The sequence below is a fragment of the Dipteris shenzhenensis genome, chromosome 1 (genome assembly GCF_047967505.1).
Source record: "Dipteris shenzhenensis isolate YYH24624 ecotype China chromosome 1, Dip_SZ_1.0, whole genome shotgun sequence".
Taxonomy (NCBI): domain Eukaryota; kingdom Viridiplantae; phylum Streptophyta; class Polypodiopsida; order Gleicheniales; family Dipteridaceae; genus Dipteris; species Dipteris shenzhenensis.
The window spans coordinates 6,276,595-6,291,598 of record NC_141596.1 but is presented as its reverse complement, the minus strand read 5'-3'; the positions used below and the strand labels follow the sequence as shown (position 1 = coordinate 6,291,598).

The following is a 15,004-nucleotide window of genomic DNA, read 5'->3' as shown; positions in this document are numbered from 1 at the left end:
GACAAGTACCTGAGACTTGGTGCTTTTCAAGTGAGTCTTCTAAAGAAGTATCAAGGACCAGAACCCACAGAACCAGTTCAAGAAGAGCCACCTGAGGTGGAAGAGATGGAGGAGACCCTCCAACCAGAACAAATTGTAAATCATACAGAGAAGAAAGGACCCAAAGGCAAGGTTATCTGTAGATACCTTGTCAAGCACTTGATGCCAAGAAAGTAGATGAGGAATTCTTCTCAAAGTATCCTCAAGTTCTACAATTGTATCAAGAAGCTTTTCAATTGAGGACAACTGTTTAGCAGCCGAGGGGATGTCACCATTTGGGACTTCTCCTACAAAATAAAGAGTAATCTTTATTAGAATTGACTTCGGTCAAAGAATAGTGAAGTTGGTGAGTCAGGAATAAGTTTTATTATTTTTACTTTTGCCTTGCATTGGTAAAAAGAGAACTGTGGGGATGCCCACAAGGGACTAGAAATAGTCCAAGAACTAGGAATGTATGCATTTCACTAACCTCTATTGGTTTAAAGTGTTGGAATTTGTTTGTGCAATGTGTAGGACCCAAGAGAATGCAAAAAGGACCCAAGATTGTGGAGAAAAGCACAAAAAAAACAGGTCCCACAAGGCTCTCAAGCAAGGATAAGCGAGGCACCTTTTTAAAAGAGGGCCCACAAGACTAAAAAGACGCCTAAAGCCTCCAATTTAGGAAGAAACGCTTGAAAGCTTGGCTTTTAGAAAGCAGGCCCTAGCTTTTTGCTAGGCCAAGTCTATAAAAAAAAGGCCCCAGGCCTCCCAAATGTATTCAGAATTGTACTCAGTTCTATGCTCTTTCAAGAGCCAGTTGTACAAAGATTATTCTATTGCAATAAAGACCTTTAGGGGGGTCCAGCCCTTTTCTGGGCCCTAGTGATGTGTTTTGCTCCTTACCCCTTCTACCCCAGCACTCTATCTTGTTGGCGATTTGATTTCTACAATTTCAGCACGTTTCCCAAGGAATGTACGGAATTTCCAGCACCAGGCATCTTGCCCTGGGTACCGCGATTTGCTTCAAAAGAGTCCCGCATTGATTGTGAACTATCCCACGGTGCCAAATTGACTTGCGATTTCATCCGGTTTGGGTTTCATGCAGAGGCCATACACGAACACGGCGAGTGACTAGAGCAGACTCGGTCTATCTCAGCTCTTCTTAGAGGAGACTGCCAGAGATGAGGTGTCACTCTTGACACAGCCCATCGGATGCAGATATCAAGGAGATCACGTCCGCCGCCACAGCGTGAGATAGCTCGAAAGACGCAGATCCGGGATATCTTTGCAGCCCAAGGGAGAGACACCATGGCACCAGGCTTCGGGTTCTCAGTCTCAGCTCACAATTTCTCAGCTTATGAGTTTCTGATTTTCAAGTTCGAGCTTTTGAGCTCTTTAGCTTAGTATAGCACTCAGCAAGGACCCTAGCACACCCTTTGCTTCAGCCCACAGAGGCTTGTATGAGTTTCTTTCTCTTTTGATGTACTTTTTCCCATAGGCACCATAAGGCCTCCCGAAAACATTAATCTCTCTCTCTCTCTCTCTCTCTCTCTCTCTCTCTCTCTCTTTTCAATGGCACTAGAGTCATCTAGACAACTAGCCATCGCACGGCTTGGTATGCACACATATCCAGTTGCTCTACTAGTTAAGGTATTCAAATGGACCGCCTTCCCCCCTTTCAATATAGCTTGGACGCCCCATCCCTCCAGATCTCACGAGATGAGATCAACCGTATCATGCGGTTGGATCTACACATGGGGGGAGGGACCAGGAGTCCCCACCAAGATCCAGTTCTACCACAACCATTTCTTGACAGTATAAGAGGATGGGGTGATTATTAGACCTCGGTAACTGGACGACAGATGGGTCTCACACGCACTGAGGATTGCCATCGGACAGATATGCCTCTCATCCCACCAATTGAAGATCGAGGCAAGGAGAGCCAAAGGCACGCCTAGGGAGTAGAGGATATGGAAGCTATGCACATTGCTAGAGGTAGAGAAAGAGGAGCACTTCCTATGCACTTGCCCAGCATACTATGAGATCCAAGGATGGTACCATTATCTCTTTCAAGAGGGACACGGTTTTGGGCCACTCTCCCGACTGAGCCCTTTTCATGACCAGGTTTGCGTTGGCTTCTATTTGATGTAGATGCGGCAACACAAAGAGACTTTATTGCAGCACATCAGGCAGTAGGAGGTGACAAATGCCACGGAAGGCTGACCGTGTGCAACGACTTGTCACACACTTTTATGCTTTTGAGCCAACCCTAGGACATACGGGAGTAGAGGAGAAGATAGCTGACATAAGGACAGCATGGATCAGTGGGAAGAGACAGCACAACGCGGTGGAGGGAGGGACACAGAGACCACACATGATGCAGAGGCTGACCAGAGCACGCACGATGGACGTCCAGCCCATCCCAGCTCTACTCAGTGCGAGACGACCCGACACACACAAATAAGACACATCTTCGCAGCCCACATAAGAGCCACCATCGAACCTGCCTATATTTTTTTGAGTACTAGTTTTGAGTACTAGTTTTCAAGTTTTGGTTTTTGAGTTTTGAGTTTTTGTAGCAAAGCAGTCAGCAAGGGCAATAGCGAGCCATTTACCTCAGCCCACAGTGGATTGTATGACTTACCCGTGGATTGTGCTTTTGTCTCATAGGCCCACAAGGCCTCCCAAAGACGGTAATACATCTCTCTCTCTCTCTCTCTCTCTCTCTCTCATATCAGCCCCCATGGCTTCCTATTTCTCAGCCCAAGTGGCTTCCCTCAGCTCCTATCCTAAGCTGCTAGTACAACTCCCCCTTCTCCTCTGTGGAGGCTCAGATGTGGGGAGTTGACCTCTCTAACCTCCAACAAAACCTGGCATTTTACAAAATAAGTAGGTCATAACAATATCCTCACCATTGCTAGGAAGATAAAATAAAGATCACTGTTCAATGTGACAATGTAGTCCTTGAGTGCTTGAATTTTTATATACATATACCTTTGTAAGACTAGAATATACACAATCGTACAAATTCAGATCTTTGTTGTACAAATTTCTACATTGAAAATACAAAAGAAAACAATGGAGAAGAGAGATGAGCTAGCAATAATTTATCAAAAACAAAAGGTACACATATCTAGCAAGCAAAGCAATGCTTATGTCATCATCAGTGAGCATAAGCAGCTATAGTGGGTTTCTAAAGACCCCCGGTGTCTCTTGAACTGCATGACATTCTTGAACTAAGTTGCATAAGTTTTAAGTCTCTTCAAAAACAATCTGCATAGTTTTTTGGCAACTAATACGAGTAAAAAGGTTTTTGCAAGCAGTCATTCTTGCCCCATGGCTGCACAAAAGAATCCACACAAAGTAAGAGAAATCTTGGAAAAATGTCTAACAACTATCTCACCAATAATCATCACATGAACATACACCATGCTCAATATGATGTAAACGATTAGCATCCCTCACAATTATTTTTCATTGAACAACCTTGGAGATGAATTTTGCAGCAGAATGACAGTCAGAGCACACCCGAAGGTTCTTGGTGATACGAATAAGTGTTCCAGGGGGAGTGGAAATAAGCCCAAAGGCAATCGCCAGCTTCTCACTATGGTAGCTAAGCGTGTATTCTCTCTCTTCCTCATCCATTTCATGAAGCACTGCATGTGTATCAGACACGTATCCTGCCCCCTTCATGCAGCTACTCAACCTCCGCAACTCATTATGTATATCCTCCTGTTGAGGATGCGATGTGTCTGCAGCAACAAATTCATGCACCACATTATTCACCTCAATACAACTGCGACCTGGCACTTTCTTCACACCATTATCAATCATTGCCTTTCTCACCTTCATCACATCATCCCACCTACCTGCATTAGCATGGATGTTTGCCAGTAATACATAGGGTGTAGGATTCCTTGGATCTAACTCAAAAACAAAACTTGCAGCACGCACTGCACGCTCTACATCATTCTGAATTCTGCATGATGCCAGCAAGCTTAACCATGCCGGAGCAACATGTTCAAATGGCATATCAATGATCAGGTCCTCTACCTCTTTCAAGAGTCCTCTTCGCCCAAGAAGATCAATCATGCACAAATAATGGTCCCTTGATGGAGTAATGCCATGGTTACTCTTCATAGAGGCAAAGTATCGCCTCCCATCTGCAACCAGACCTGTATGACTGCATGCGGTGAGGACACAAATAAAAGTGATGCTGTCTGGCTCAAAACCTTCAGCCAGCATTTGACCAAACATTTGCAAGGCCTCCTTGCCATGCCCATTCTGCGCGCACGCAGTGATGATGGCATTCCAGGAGACCACATCCCACTGTGGCATCTCTTCAAACACTGGCCTTGCATCATCTAGGCTACCGCACTTGCCATACATATTGACAAGGGCTGTCCCTACCACCACATCTTTCTCCCATCCATTTCCAGCAACAGTAGCATGGATCACTCGACCCTCTTCTAGGGCTGCCGCACTGGCACATGCATCAACAACACAGATGAAGGTGATCATATTTCCACCCAAACCTTCTTCCCACATTTGACGAAACAGTTGCAGAGCCTCCTTACCATGCCCATTCTGGGCAAAAGCACTAATCATGGCACTCCAGGAGACCACATCCCGCTGTGGCAACTCTCCAAACACTGCCCTCGCATCATCCAAGCTCCCACCCTTGCCATACATATTAACAAGAGCTGTTCCCACGACAACATCCGACTCCCATCCTTTCTCGGCAACAGTAGCATGGAGCACTCGCCCCTCTTCTAGGGCTGCCACACTGGCACAGACATCGACAACACAAACGGAGGTGACCATGTCTGGTTCGCAGCCTTCGGTCTTCATCTGAGCAAACAGCTGCAGTAGCTCCTTGCTAAGTCCATTCGCAGCACAAGCTGTGATTATGGCATTCCAGGAGACCACATTCCGTTGTGGCATCTTGGCAAACACAGCCCTCGCATCATCTAAGCTTGTACACTTGCCATACATACAAACAAGGGCTGTCCCCACAGCAACATCCAACTCCCATCCGTTGCCAGCAACAGTAGCATGGATCGCTCGACCTTCTTCTAGGGCTTTCACACTCGCACAAGCATCCACAACACAGAGAAATGCAACCTTGTCTGGCTCAAAGCCTGCCACCAGCATTTGATTAAACAATTGCAGGGCCTCCTTGCCATGCCCATTCTCGGCACATACAGTGATCATGGCAGTCCAGGAAATCACATTCCTCTCTGGCATCTGTGTAAACACTTCCCTTGCATCATCTAGGCTCCTGCACTTACCATACATATTAACAAGAGCTGTGCCCACAACAATATCTGAATCACATCCATTGCCCACAACGATGGCGTGGATCACTCGCCCCTCTTCTATGGCTGCCACAGTGGTACACGCATCCACAACACCCAGTAAGGTGATCTTCTCTGAATTGAAGCCTTCTGCCTGCATTTGACTAAACAATTGCAGGGCCTCCTTCCCATGCCCATTCTGGGCGCACGCTCCGATTATGGCATTCCAGGAGACCACATTCCGCTCTGGCATCTCTGCAAACACTGTCCTCGCATCATCCAGGCTGCCGTTCTGGGCACACGCAGCCATCATAATAGTCCAAGAGTACAAATTCCGATCGTCCATTTTGTCAAACACAGCACGTGCGTACTCCAAGCTCCCACACTTGCTGTACATTTGGACGAGAAGGTTACTCAGAAATCTGTTGCCCGCATATCCACGCTTCCTTATGTGTTCATGCACGCATTTACCCTCGGACAGGGCCTTGGCATTGGTGCAACGCCTTAAAAGAGAGGCATAGGTAGCCACACACGTCTTTGGACCCAGCTCACCGAGGATTTCCTCATTCAAGCTTTCAAGACAGTAGTCTTCATTTTTGAGAAGGCCACAATGTAATGTCTGTGCACTACTGGTCTTACTGGTTCCTAGCTCGCTTACCCACTTAGGTGTCCGGCGACTGCTTAGCTCGGTGGTCGAATTGGGAACTGCCGACCATCCCAGGAACTTGCCCTCGTCAACACCAAATACTATTTTTGCGTCCCTAGCCTCAGGGCCCGGTCTCCAAGAGACATTCGAGCTTAGAGGCGTGGAACAGACTACTCTGTCTAGCTGCCTCCAGTCCAAGTATAGCGGCTCAATCGCAAGAGGCATGCCCGATGGCTCAATTGCAATTGCAAGAGGCATGCCCGATGCCAATGCTTAAGAAGAACTAGAAGCCATACGTTGCTCAAACTAGGAAGATTAATTGTTTCAAGAACACAAACAGGAGGAAGAAAGATTGACTGTACCAACCAGAAAGATGGTGGGAGACACATCTCGTCTCGTCGATGGCTCCTTGGTTGTGAAGCTCCCACATCCAGCATTTGCAGACATGACGCTGGCCGTCATCAGCCAAAATGCCCATGAAGCTATGGGGAATCGACTAGATTCCCGGGATGAAAATGGGGCGCGGGTACGATCGAGCCTGCGGATCTGCGATCGGAGCTGCATTTCCGGCTGTCGACAGATGGGGGGGGGGCCGGCTATGTGTCATGTGAGGATTGGTGGGTGCAGCATCGGAACACCTGTGCATGGAGTGGTCCCCGTTGTCTCGCGACGATTGGGTGGCCGACATATATCGATCTGCGCCATTAGAAAAAAAATGATTTAAGGGCTGCCATTCGCGAGTTATTTAATTGCAGCATTTGATTCAAGGGCTGATGTTCACGGATATGACCTGCAGTCTTTATTTACCCGGTCAAACCGAGTAGTGGTAATAGAGCCGGTCAAGATGTTTTGCATGGAAGGAAAAAGTTGCACTACTCCAAGGGTTGGGATGCAGCTCTTGACGGCTCCCCAGAATGCCCATGAATGCCCATAAAGGCTAAGTACCGATTTTGTACATACAATTGGGAACCATCCCTTGAGCTATTCCCGTCCGATCCAAAGATGAGGAAAATAGGCACCACATAATTCCTCATCCCAATGAGCATGATGTGTGGGCAATCTACGTGGAGTGTTGTGCTAGACAATTGACTATCCAAGTGGCTATTAGATGCCACGTTTCTACTCCCCTTCTGTAAAGAAAAGAGAGTGAAAAAGGTTTGATCCTTGACATATGAGCACGCATCTTTGTGCTTTTAGCTAGAGTCCAATCTGCTCTATCACTTGATATAGTCCTACCCATTTGGACAAAAACTCTTATGCCAAACCCTTTTGTCTTATAAGATAGTTGACCATAAGGAGATGTCCTTTCTCATATTGGATAAATTCATGACCTGTGATGAGCAACTGCATTTCACCTCCAAATTCCTAAAGTATCCTCCTAATAATGGGCCCAATGGCTTGCATCCCTATTTTTTATTTTGTTGGTTTCAATCAAGTTGGTTTTTGCAAGAAAAGGTGTCGAAAGGGCTAATTCACGTTGAACCTTACAAGATTGTTTTTTATGCAGGTAGAACATATGATATTGACACATCCCATTGTCAATGTTGAGGATCTATATACATTGTAAGCATTCGAATCTATTTAGGCATTTTGTGAGACCTTTGTGATATAGATGAGGGCATTGGCAAGGTGTGGCTTTAATTAATAGAAAACAATGCAATTATCTCTGACTTGAAGCTGCTTCCTAGATTTGATAGTATATGTCTGGGATGGCTACTCGCCATGTTGCATTATCAAATGCTCTATCAAGAAGTTAGCTACATTCTTTGCCATCATAGAAAATTGCATTTGGATCTTTTGAAGGCATATCATTTGAAAGATCTTCTTGTACCACAGTCTTATCTTCTTTATCTCAAATGAACCTTTTCTTGTTTTCATGAACTTCGGCATCCAATGATTTCCCCCTGAACCATACAAGAAGCTCTTTCTAAAGATATGACTTCAAAAGATTCAAATGGAGGATCTAAAGGTGAGAAATTTGAAACCGAGGAGCATAAACAGATTGAGTGTGGCACTCGCCATGTCCAATGCATTAATGACATGTATTCAAACTCATATATATGTGCTTCTTATCATCTTAATACCTATTAAACTCATACGTTTTGGCCCAAGCTCAAAATTTGAAGGTAAAAATTCAAATTGTTTATTATGTTCAAACCATCTAATTTGATCTTTCATATGTTATTGATACTTGAGGAGATGCACCCATTGAATTGATGATTAAGTGAGATTCGAAATTGTTTAAAAGATGATTTGCTTATAAATGCCAGATCTAATCCCTCAATGGCATGTGTCCAAATTCTCATCTATTGTGTTCCTCATCAAGCCATATATCTATAAAGCTACCACACAAGCGATATGTGGTAAGCAAAGGTGTAGAGAGCTGGATTCTAATGCAAATTTAGTTTCCATTTGTGATTCTGCTTCAATTATAGGCTTGCTTAATATCCTTGTAATTATGAAGATTCTAACCATGTTTAAGTGAAAATATTAATTATTCTCGAGTTGAATTGTGTTTCAAAAGGTGCTAACAACACCGTCACCCATTCTGCCATTATCGGTGGGGGAGGCGAATGCATTACACTGATCTGGGTGGAAGACACCCCACTGTGGAACAAACTCTCTATCCCACCTGCATGAGAAGGAGTAAGGGGAGCAAGAGAAGAGACTATTCCTTGTGTGATATGAGGCCCTTGACATTTTTGCTTCTTAGGTGCTCGACCAGATGAACCTTCAGCCTCATCCTGTAGCAGTCCTTCGGGCTCAAGAGTAAGAATCAATGCAGTATTCTGTCAAGGCGCAGTAGACTCAAGCTGTAAAGGGAATAAAATATCCAAAATCTGGCCAATCTCCAAGTTCACGGCTTGCTTCTTATCTATCGTCATTGCCACCCTCTGAGCCTCTACATGTATGTGCTCCTTCAACACACGTGCCCAAGGCACTTCTCATTGCTCAGCTACCGCGATCATCCCTCGAGACCTAGGAGTGATTGTGTAGGTCTTCGCTTGCAAACAAACCGACTCAAGGATCCAATGATACATGTCTCGAACTTGATAATCCTTGCATGAACTAAGCTTGTACTCTCCTTTAGAAGGATTTCCAAACTCAGCCATCATTGCCCCTGCTGAACAAGTTGGTTGCACAAACAAGCCGCCATCCATTGGTAAGTACAATCGCTGATAAATCAACTGAATGGTCAGCTCTTGATGCTCACCCAAAAACTCCACAACTGATCCCATCACCAGTTGCTGGGCAAAGTGCTAACGTTGTTGGATGAATGTTCACCCTCTGCCAATCGATGCTGCTGAAGCTCCAAATTCGCAAACATTGAAGATGTGGATTGATGGATTGAGAATCAATGTAAACCAACAAAATGAAGGGGTGAAACTATGCGTGTGCCATCACCATAGCGATGCGAAGCATAAGAAAGCAAAGAGCGCTGAAAGGCCGAAAGCTGAAGGAGACCAAGAGAACTGAGAGCGCGACGAGGAATACTAAGCACACAATTGGTACATGCAAACAAATGACCAAGGATTGCAATCTAGATTGCCAATACCCTACCTTGATGATAGGTTGTTGCATGGCAGCTGGTATAGGACCTCGTAGAACGCTGCTGTCATCATGCATATTACCCTTGTGCCACATGTCCTCATGTGATTGCTCCGCCACCTCCACCTCAACCCAGGAAAGCTATGCCTCATTAGATATCAGAAAGGGGCACTGAAGACTATCATCATGATGATATGGATGCAACTGAAAACCATTAACTGGATGTGGAAGTACGTGCCCTTGCAAGTCCGCAAGATAGAATGATGTAGACCCATAGTCATGAAATATCCAGAATGGAACAGACCATTGCAACTTTAGCTTTCTTGGCATCTGCCCTAGCCAAGTGTTGAACAGCAGAACCAATTGCCCGCGCTTGAACGATTTTTCCTTCGAAGCCAAATCCACCCTCCGCTTCTGCCTTGCTTGAACCTCTAGAGTCAGATAGTAGCTCTCTAGTTGCATATCATCCAATTGATCAAGAACATCCAACCGGAACACCATGGACTCCTACGAAAGAAGCTTGTCCTCCACTGCAATCTGCAAACTAGGAACTATATGCTTGATCGGCATAATTGCTTCTATCCCAAATGCCAACTTGAAAGGAGTCAACCCAATTGCCACCTTAAAAGATGTGCGGTAAGCCCATAATGTTGCCATCAACTTATCATCCCAATCCGTGCGGTGCTCATTCACTAACAGTGGAATAATCTGCTTAAATGTATGATTTGTCGATTCAACTAACCCATTAGCTTGCTGATAATAGGGAGAAAACTTCATGTGAATCACCATATAGAAAGAATTCATCAGCTTAATGACTTTGTTGACAAAGTGGGTACCCTTGTCATCACTGACGATTTCAATTGGGCAACTAAATCGAGTGAACACATCTCGGTATAGGCATCTTGCAACCGAATTTGCAGTATTATCCTGTAAAGCCCAGGCTTCCACCCATTTGGTACAGTAATCGGTTGCTACCAGCATGTAACAATTCCATGTGTAGGCAGGCAGCCGCTGGCTTGAATGGAGCCATGAAGTCCAGACCCCACTTCTAAAATGGCTCTAGTAGTAAGATGGGGTTGAGTGGCATTCGATCACGATCTGTGGGTTGGCCCAAACGCTGGCAAAGGTTGCAACTCTTTGCAAACCACCTAGCATCCTTCTGCATGGCTGGCCACCATAAGCCTGCTAGTAGAGTTCTCTTTGTGGTTATTTCCCCCGCAAAATGACCACCCGAAACCTTGCAATGGCCTTCCATCATCATTGCCTCCTGCTCATGAGGCTGAACACACAGCAACAAGGCCTTCATTAGATGCCATCGATATAGCTAGCCTAATACTACTTCAAAAGATCGGCTCCGCAGTGCCAATCGCTTCCTTTGGTCTCTATTCATTACTTGGACATTATGCCAGTAGTCAAGAACAAGAGCATCTCATCACACCATGACCACAGGCCTTTCGAAACCACTTTGGACTCCACCTCAATCGGATCTGCCCTGAAAATAGCCGCTAGCTCCACATCAGGAAATTCATCTTCCACTCCCATTGGCAGCTACCTAGACTCCAAGCAAGATAAGTAACCTCCTACCGCATGGTGCGAGCCCGGCCAATGAATAAAATCAAAGTCATATTCCTGTAGTAACAACACCCAACGTGCCAATCGACCTGTAATACTTTGCTATTTTACTAAGTACAACAATGCGGAATGATCAACACGGAACACGAACGGTCCATCCAACAAGTAATGCCAGAATTTTTTGACTGAACTAATTATGCCTAGTCCTCTTTCCATGACAAAGTAGTTCTTTTCAGTAGTCAAGAGCTGTTGGCTTGCATAGTAGACTGGGCGATACCATTTGTCCGCATCTTCTTGCATCAAGACACTACCAATAGCCCTATCCGAAGCATCAACAAATACATGAAAATTCTTCTCCCAATTGCGAGACATCAGCACTAGTGCTCTTGAAAGTTGGATTTTAAGATGGATAAAAAATTCCTATCTATCTAGACCAAACCATATACTAGCTCAAGGAAGAGGGTGACATTAGCACACCAATCATCACCTAATAGATGGAGGCACATGAGAATCAACAAGGTGTCACCATCGTGAAGTTAAGCCTTGTATTTAAAAAATAATATATATATTGCAAGGAAATTGATCCAAGGGAGTACAAAGGACTTGTATGAAGAAGCTGTATTGTGCTACCTTAAGAAGGCTTTTCCTTTGTCCTACTTTGATATAAAGATGATGCATTAACTAATTCATCTCGATCAAGCATACAAACTTATGCTACCCAATATGACATCATTGGATGTATCCATTTGAGATGTATATGAAAAATCCAAAAGCTTAATATGTAAATAATTTGAGGGGAGTACATAATTGAGAAATGCAATGGAAGAAGCACGGCAAAGTTTGGAGTGTGAGAACTTAGTCAGGAAGCTATTAGATGTTTATCAATGGTTCACATTTGTCCTACTCACCACCTCTTTTTGAGATCTTTCATTTCTCACATTTGGATTTACTTACTCCCCAATCATCCTGGGAGTGTTTTCTTGGGACAGAAACCATTTAAGGTAGGATTCACAAATCTACAGACGTTTGCTAAAATAGCCACATGTTAGTTTTCAATTGGCCATCCAAGAGCCAAAAGTTATTCATAAGGAAATAAACTTTGTCATACTGGGTAGCATAAGATTGTATGCTTGATCGAGATTCATGTAGGGGTGGGAGATTGGAGAATTTGAATCCACACGCTCCTCTCCATCGATCAGAGACACATGCTAGTTGGCAGCAAGGCCACATCAACATATGGGCCACATAGGCGAAGTAGGATAGAGGAGATGCTAGGTGATTTTAAGGCACAGTAAGCACACAGTCAGTTGCTACATAGCAAATTTTAAGGCCTTGCGACATGTGGCATGACGGCTAACGGTTGTTGGCTACTACTGACAGCTCGAATTTGGAAGTTGGGAAAGACAACGAGGGAGGTTCAGAGAGGTTTGGAAAGAAGGAGGTGGTTTGGATGCCCATGCATCCCATTGGAGGGAGGTTTGGTGCCATGTGTCACATTGGAGGTGTCTGGGAGGAGCTACGCAGACTGATGTGGCACACCAAACAGTGGCACACTGGAGAAAAACTAGACTGACAGTGGCAGACAAAGGCAATTGGTAGCGCACACCCCAAAAGTGAGATGGTGACGTGGCCTATCAAAAGCGAGATGGTGACATGACCTATCAACATTAGACTACTGTGGAGCAAGCAGTGCCACATGGTGTGATGGTGATGTGGCATGTCAGCATCAGACTACTGTGGAGCAACCGGTGCCACATGGTGCGAAACTCAAATGGTCACATTGGCTGGCCACACGGCTCATCTCCCACATCTCCACTAGCGAAGATTGTGCATGGGACTATGAGTTGGGCAGACTGCGGGGTGCTCGACAAATCAGCGCACGTGGCGACGAAGGACACATGGACATGTAGAGAGAGAAAGATAGAACTAGAAGAGAGAGAGAGAGAGAGAGAGAGAGAGAGAGAGGGGGGGGAGGGTGGAGAGAGAGAGAGAGAGAGGGGAGAGAGAGAGAGAGAGGGGGAGAGAGAGAGAGAGAGAGAGAGAGAGAGAGAGAGAGAGAGAGAGAGAGAGAGAGAGAGAGATTATAAACTACTTACACACACACAAACACATATATTGAAAATTAATATATACATATTTAATTCTATTTATATTTACATTAATATCTTTATATATTTATATTTACATATATATATATATCACCAAAATATAGATGTATATATCTAAATAAATAAAAACACACACACATACACACACATGCATGCATGCACACACGCACGCACACACACACACACACAAAAACTAAAATATAGATGTATATATCTAAACAAATATCTTTAAATATATCTATATTTGAACAAATTTGTATTTATCTCATTATATAAATATATATATAAACATATGTGTGTATATATATATATATAAAGATATAAATAGAAATAGAAATAAAAATAAATACATTAAATAAATAAATAAATACATATAAAATATAGTTTCTAATTTCTCTCCCTCCCTCCTCCACATGCCCCCCCCCCCTCTCTCTCTCTCTCTCTCAACTCTCTATATATATTTGTGCATATAAATAATTATAAAAATATAAATAGTATATTTATATATAGTATGCACAAATATATATAGAGTTGAGCGAGAGAGAGGGAGAGAGAGAGAGAGAGAGAGAGCACTAATGGTGAAATTGTTTCACTAAGCCTAATAGCATGAATGCACTGAGAATTTGCAATAGACACAAATGTAAAAACGTGTATTATATTCTGATAAAGAGTTCCTCAACCCTATGGGGCTTGTTGGCCTATTACAATAATGAAAGTTTGACTCTGCTAATAACGACCCTAGCAGCTACGCTATCAATCTAGACTAGTCATGGCTCTAGAGCATGTGAACAACAAAGAGAAGAGACTAATCTCTTTCATGCTATATATACTCATTAGATTAGAGAAGTTGGTTGCCGCCACCGAACTCATGACCCTCTAGAAGGTGCTCTCATTGCTGTCAACCAAGAGATGCCCAAGTGTCTTCCATGTATTGGCTGGAGCTTCAGGCACATGCATGGTCCAATAATCTTCAAGGGCAACCTAGTGACCATGCGACTAGCCAGCCGACTCCACAAGAACCATGCACATCAAACAAATAGTTGGACCCCTTGAGAGGACTCCCCAACATATCCTCTTGAATCTGAACAGGGAAACAAAACATGTACAGATGATGACATCATAGTTGACAATCCTTGTAAACCTTGTGACATCGTAGTCACAATTGCGATGCTAGAACAACCATCATTCACGTAACTACTAGTAGCACTACTGAGCATCGTAGTCACAACCTCCTTTAAGTATCAAGGCTATTCAAAATCAGAATGCCAAGTCCTGATCAGGCAGGTCATTAGAGATCAACCCTGCCATGTGCTCTGGTGGAGTCGAACCTTCAGCAACACAAACCTTTGTCTTCTCTTTCTTCTCAACCATATCCTTCTATTTTTTCATACAAAACCTTTTGATGTGGCCTGACTTACCACAATAATAACACGAGCGTGTTTACATCTATCGTTTTTCTTTTGCAACATAGGCATTGTCTCTAGTAAAAAGATCTTCTTCATGCTTATCCTCACTTAGCAACAACCCTACACAATCAATAATATCCGCCTCATCATCTAATCATAGAATTCAAGCAATTTCATTGTATCGAGAGGGCAAGATCTTCAGTAGTATTTCTTTTTCATCATCTTCTTCAACTTTGGACCCAATCTCATTAAGCTACTTCAATATTGCTTGCATATGATTCAAAAATGTTGCTAGATCTTCATTATCGCTCATGCGCAAATCGTAGAGTTGTTGCTTTAGGTTGGCCTTAGAATGATGCATCTTGACTCCAAATAAGGCTTCAAGAATTTCCTAGTTTGCTACTGCAT

General features: G+C 43.9%; 1 pseudogene; it reads right to left on the bottom strand.

The window, feature by feature from the left end:
• Positions 1-3,157: 3,157 nt before the first annotated feature.
• Positions 3,158-6,513, bottom strand: LOC147905294 (pentatricopeptide repeat-containing protein At2g13600 pseudogene; annotated as a pseudogene).
• Between the last annotated feature and the right edge of the window lie 8,491 nt (positions 6,514-15,004).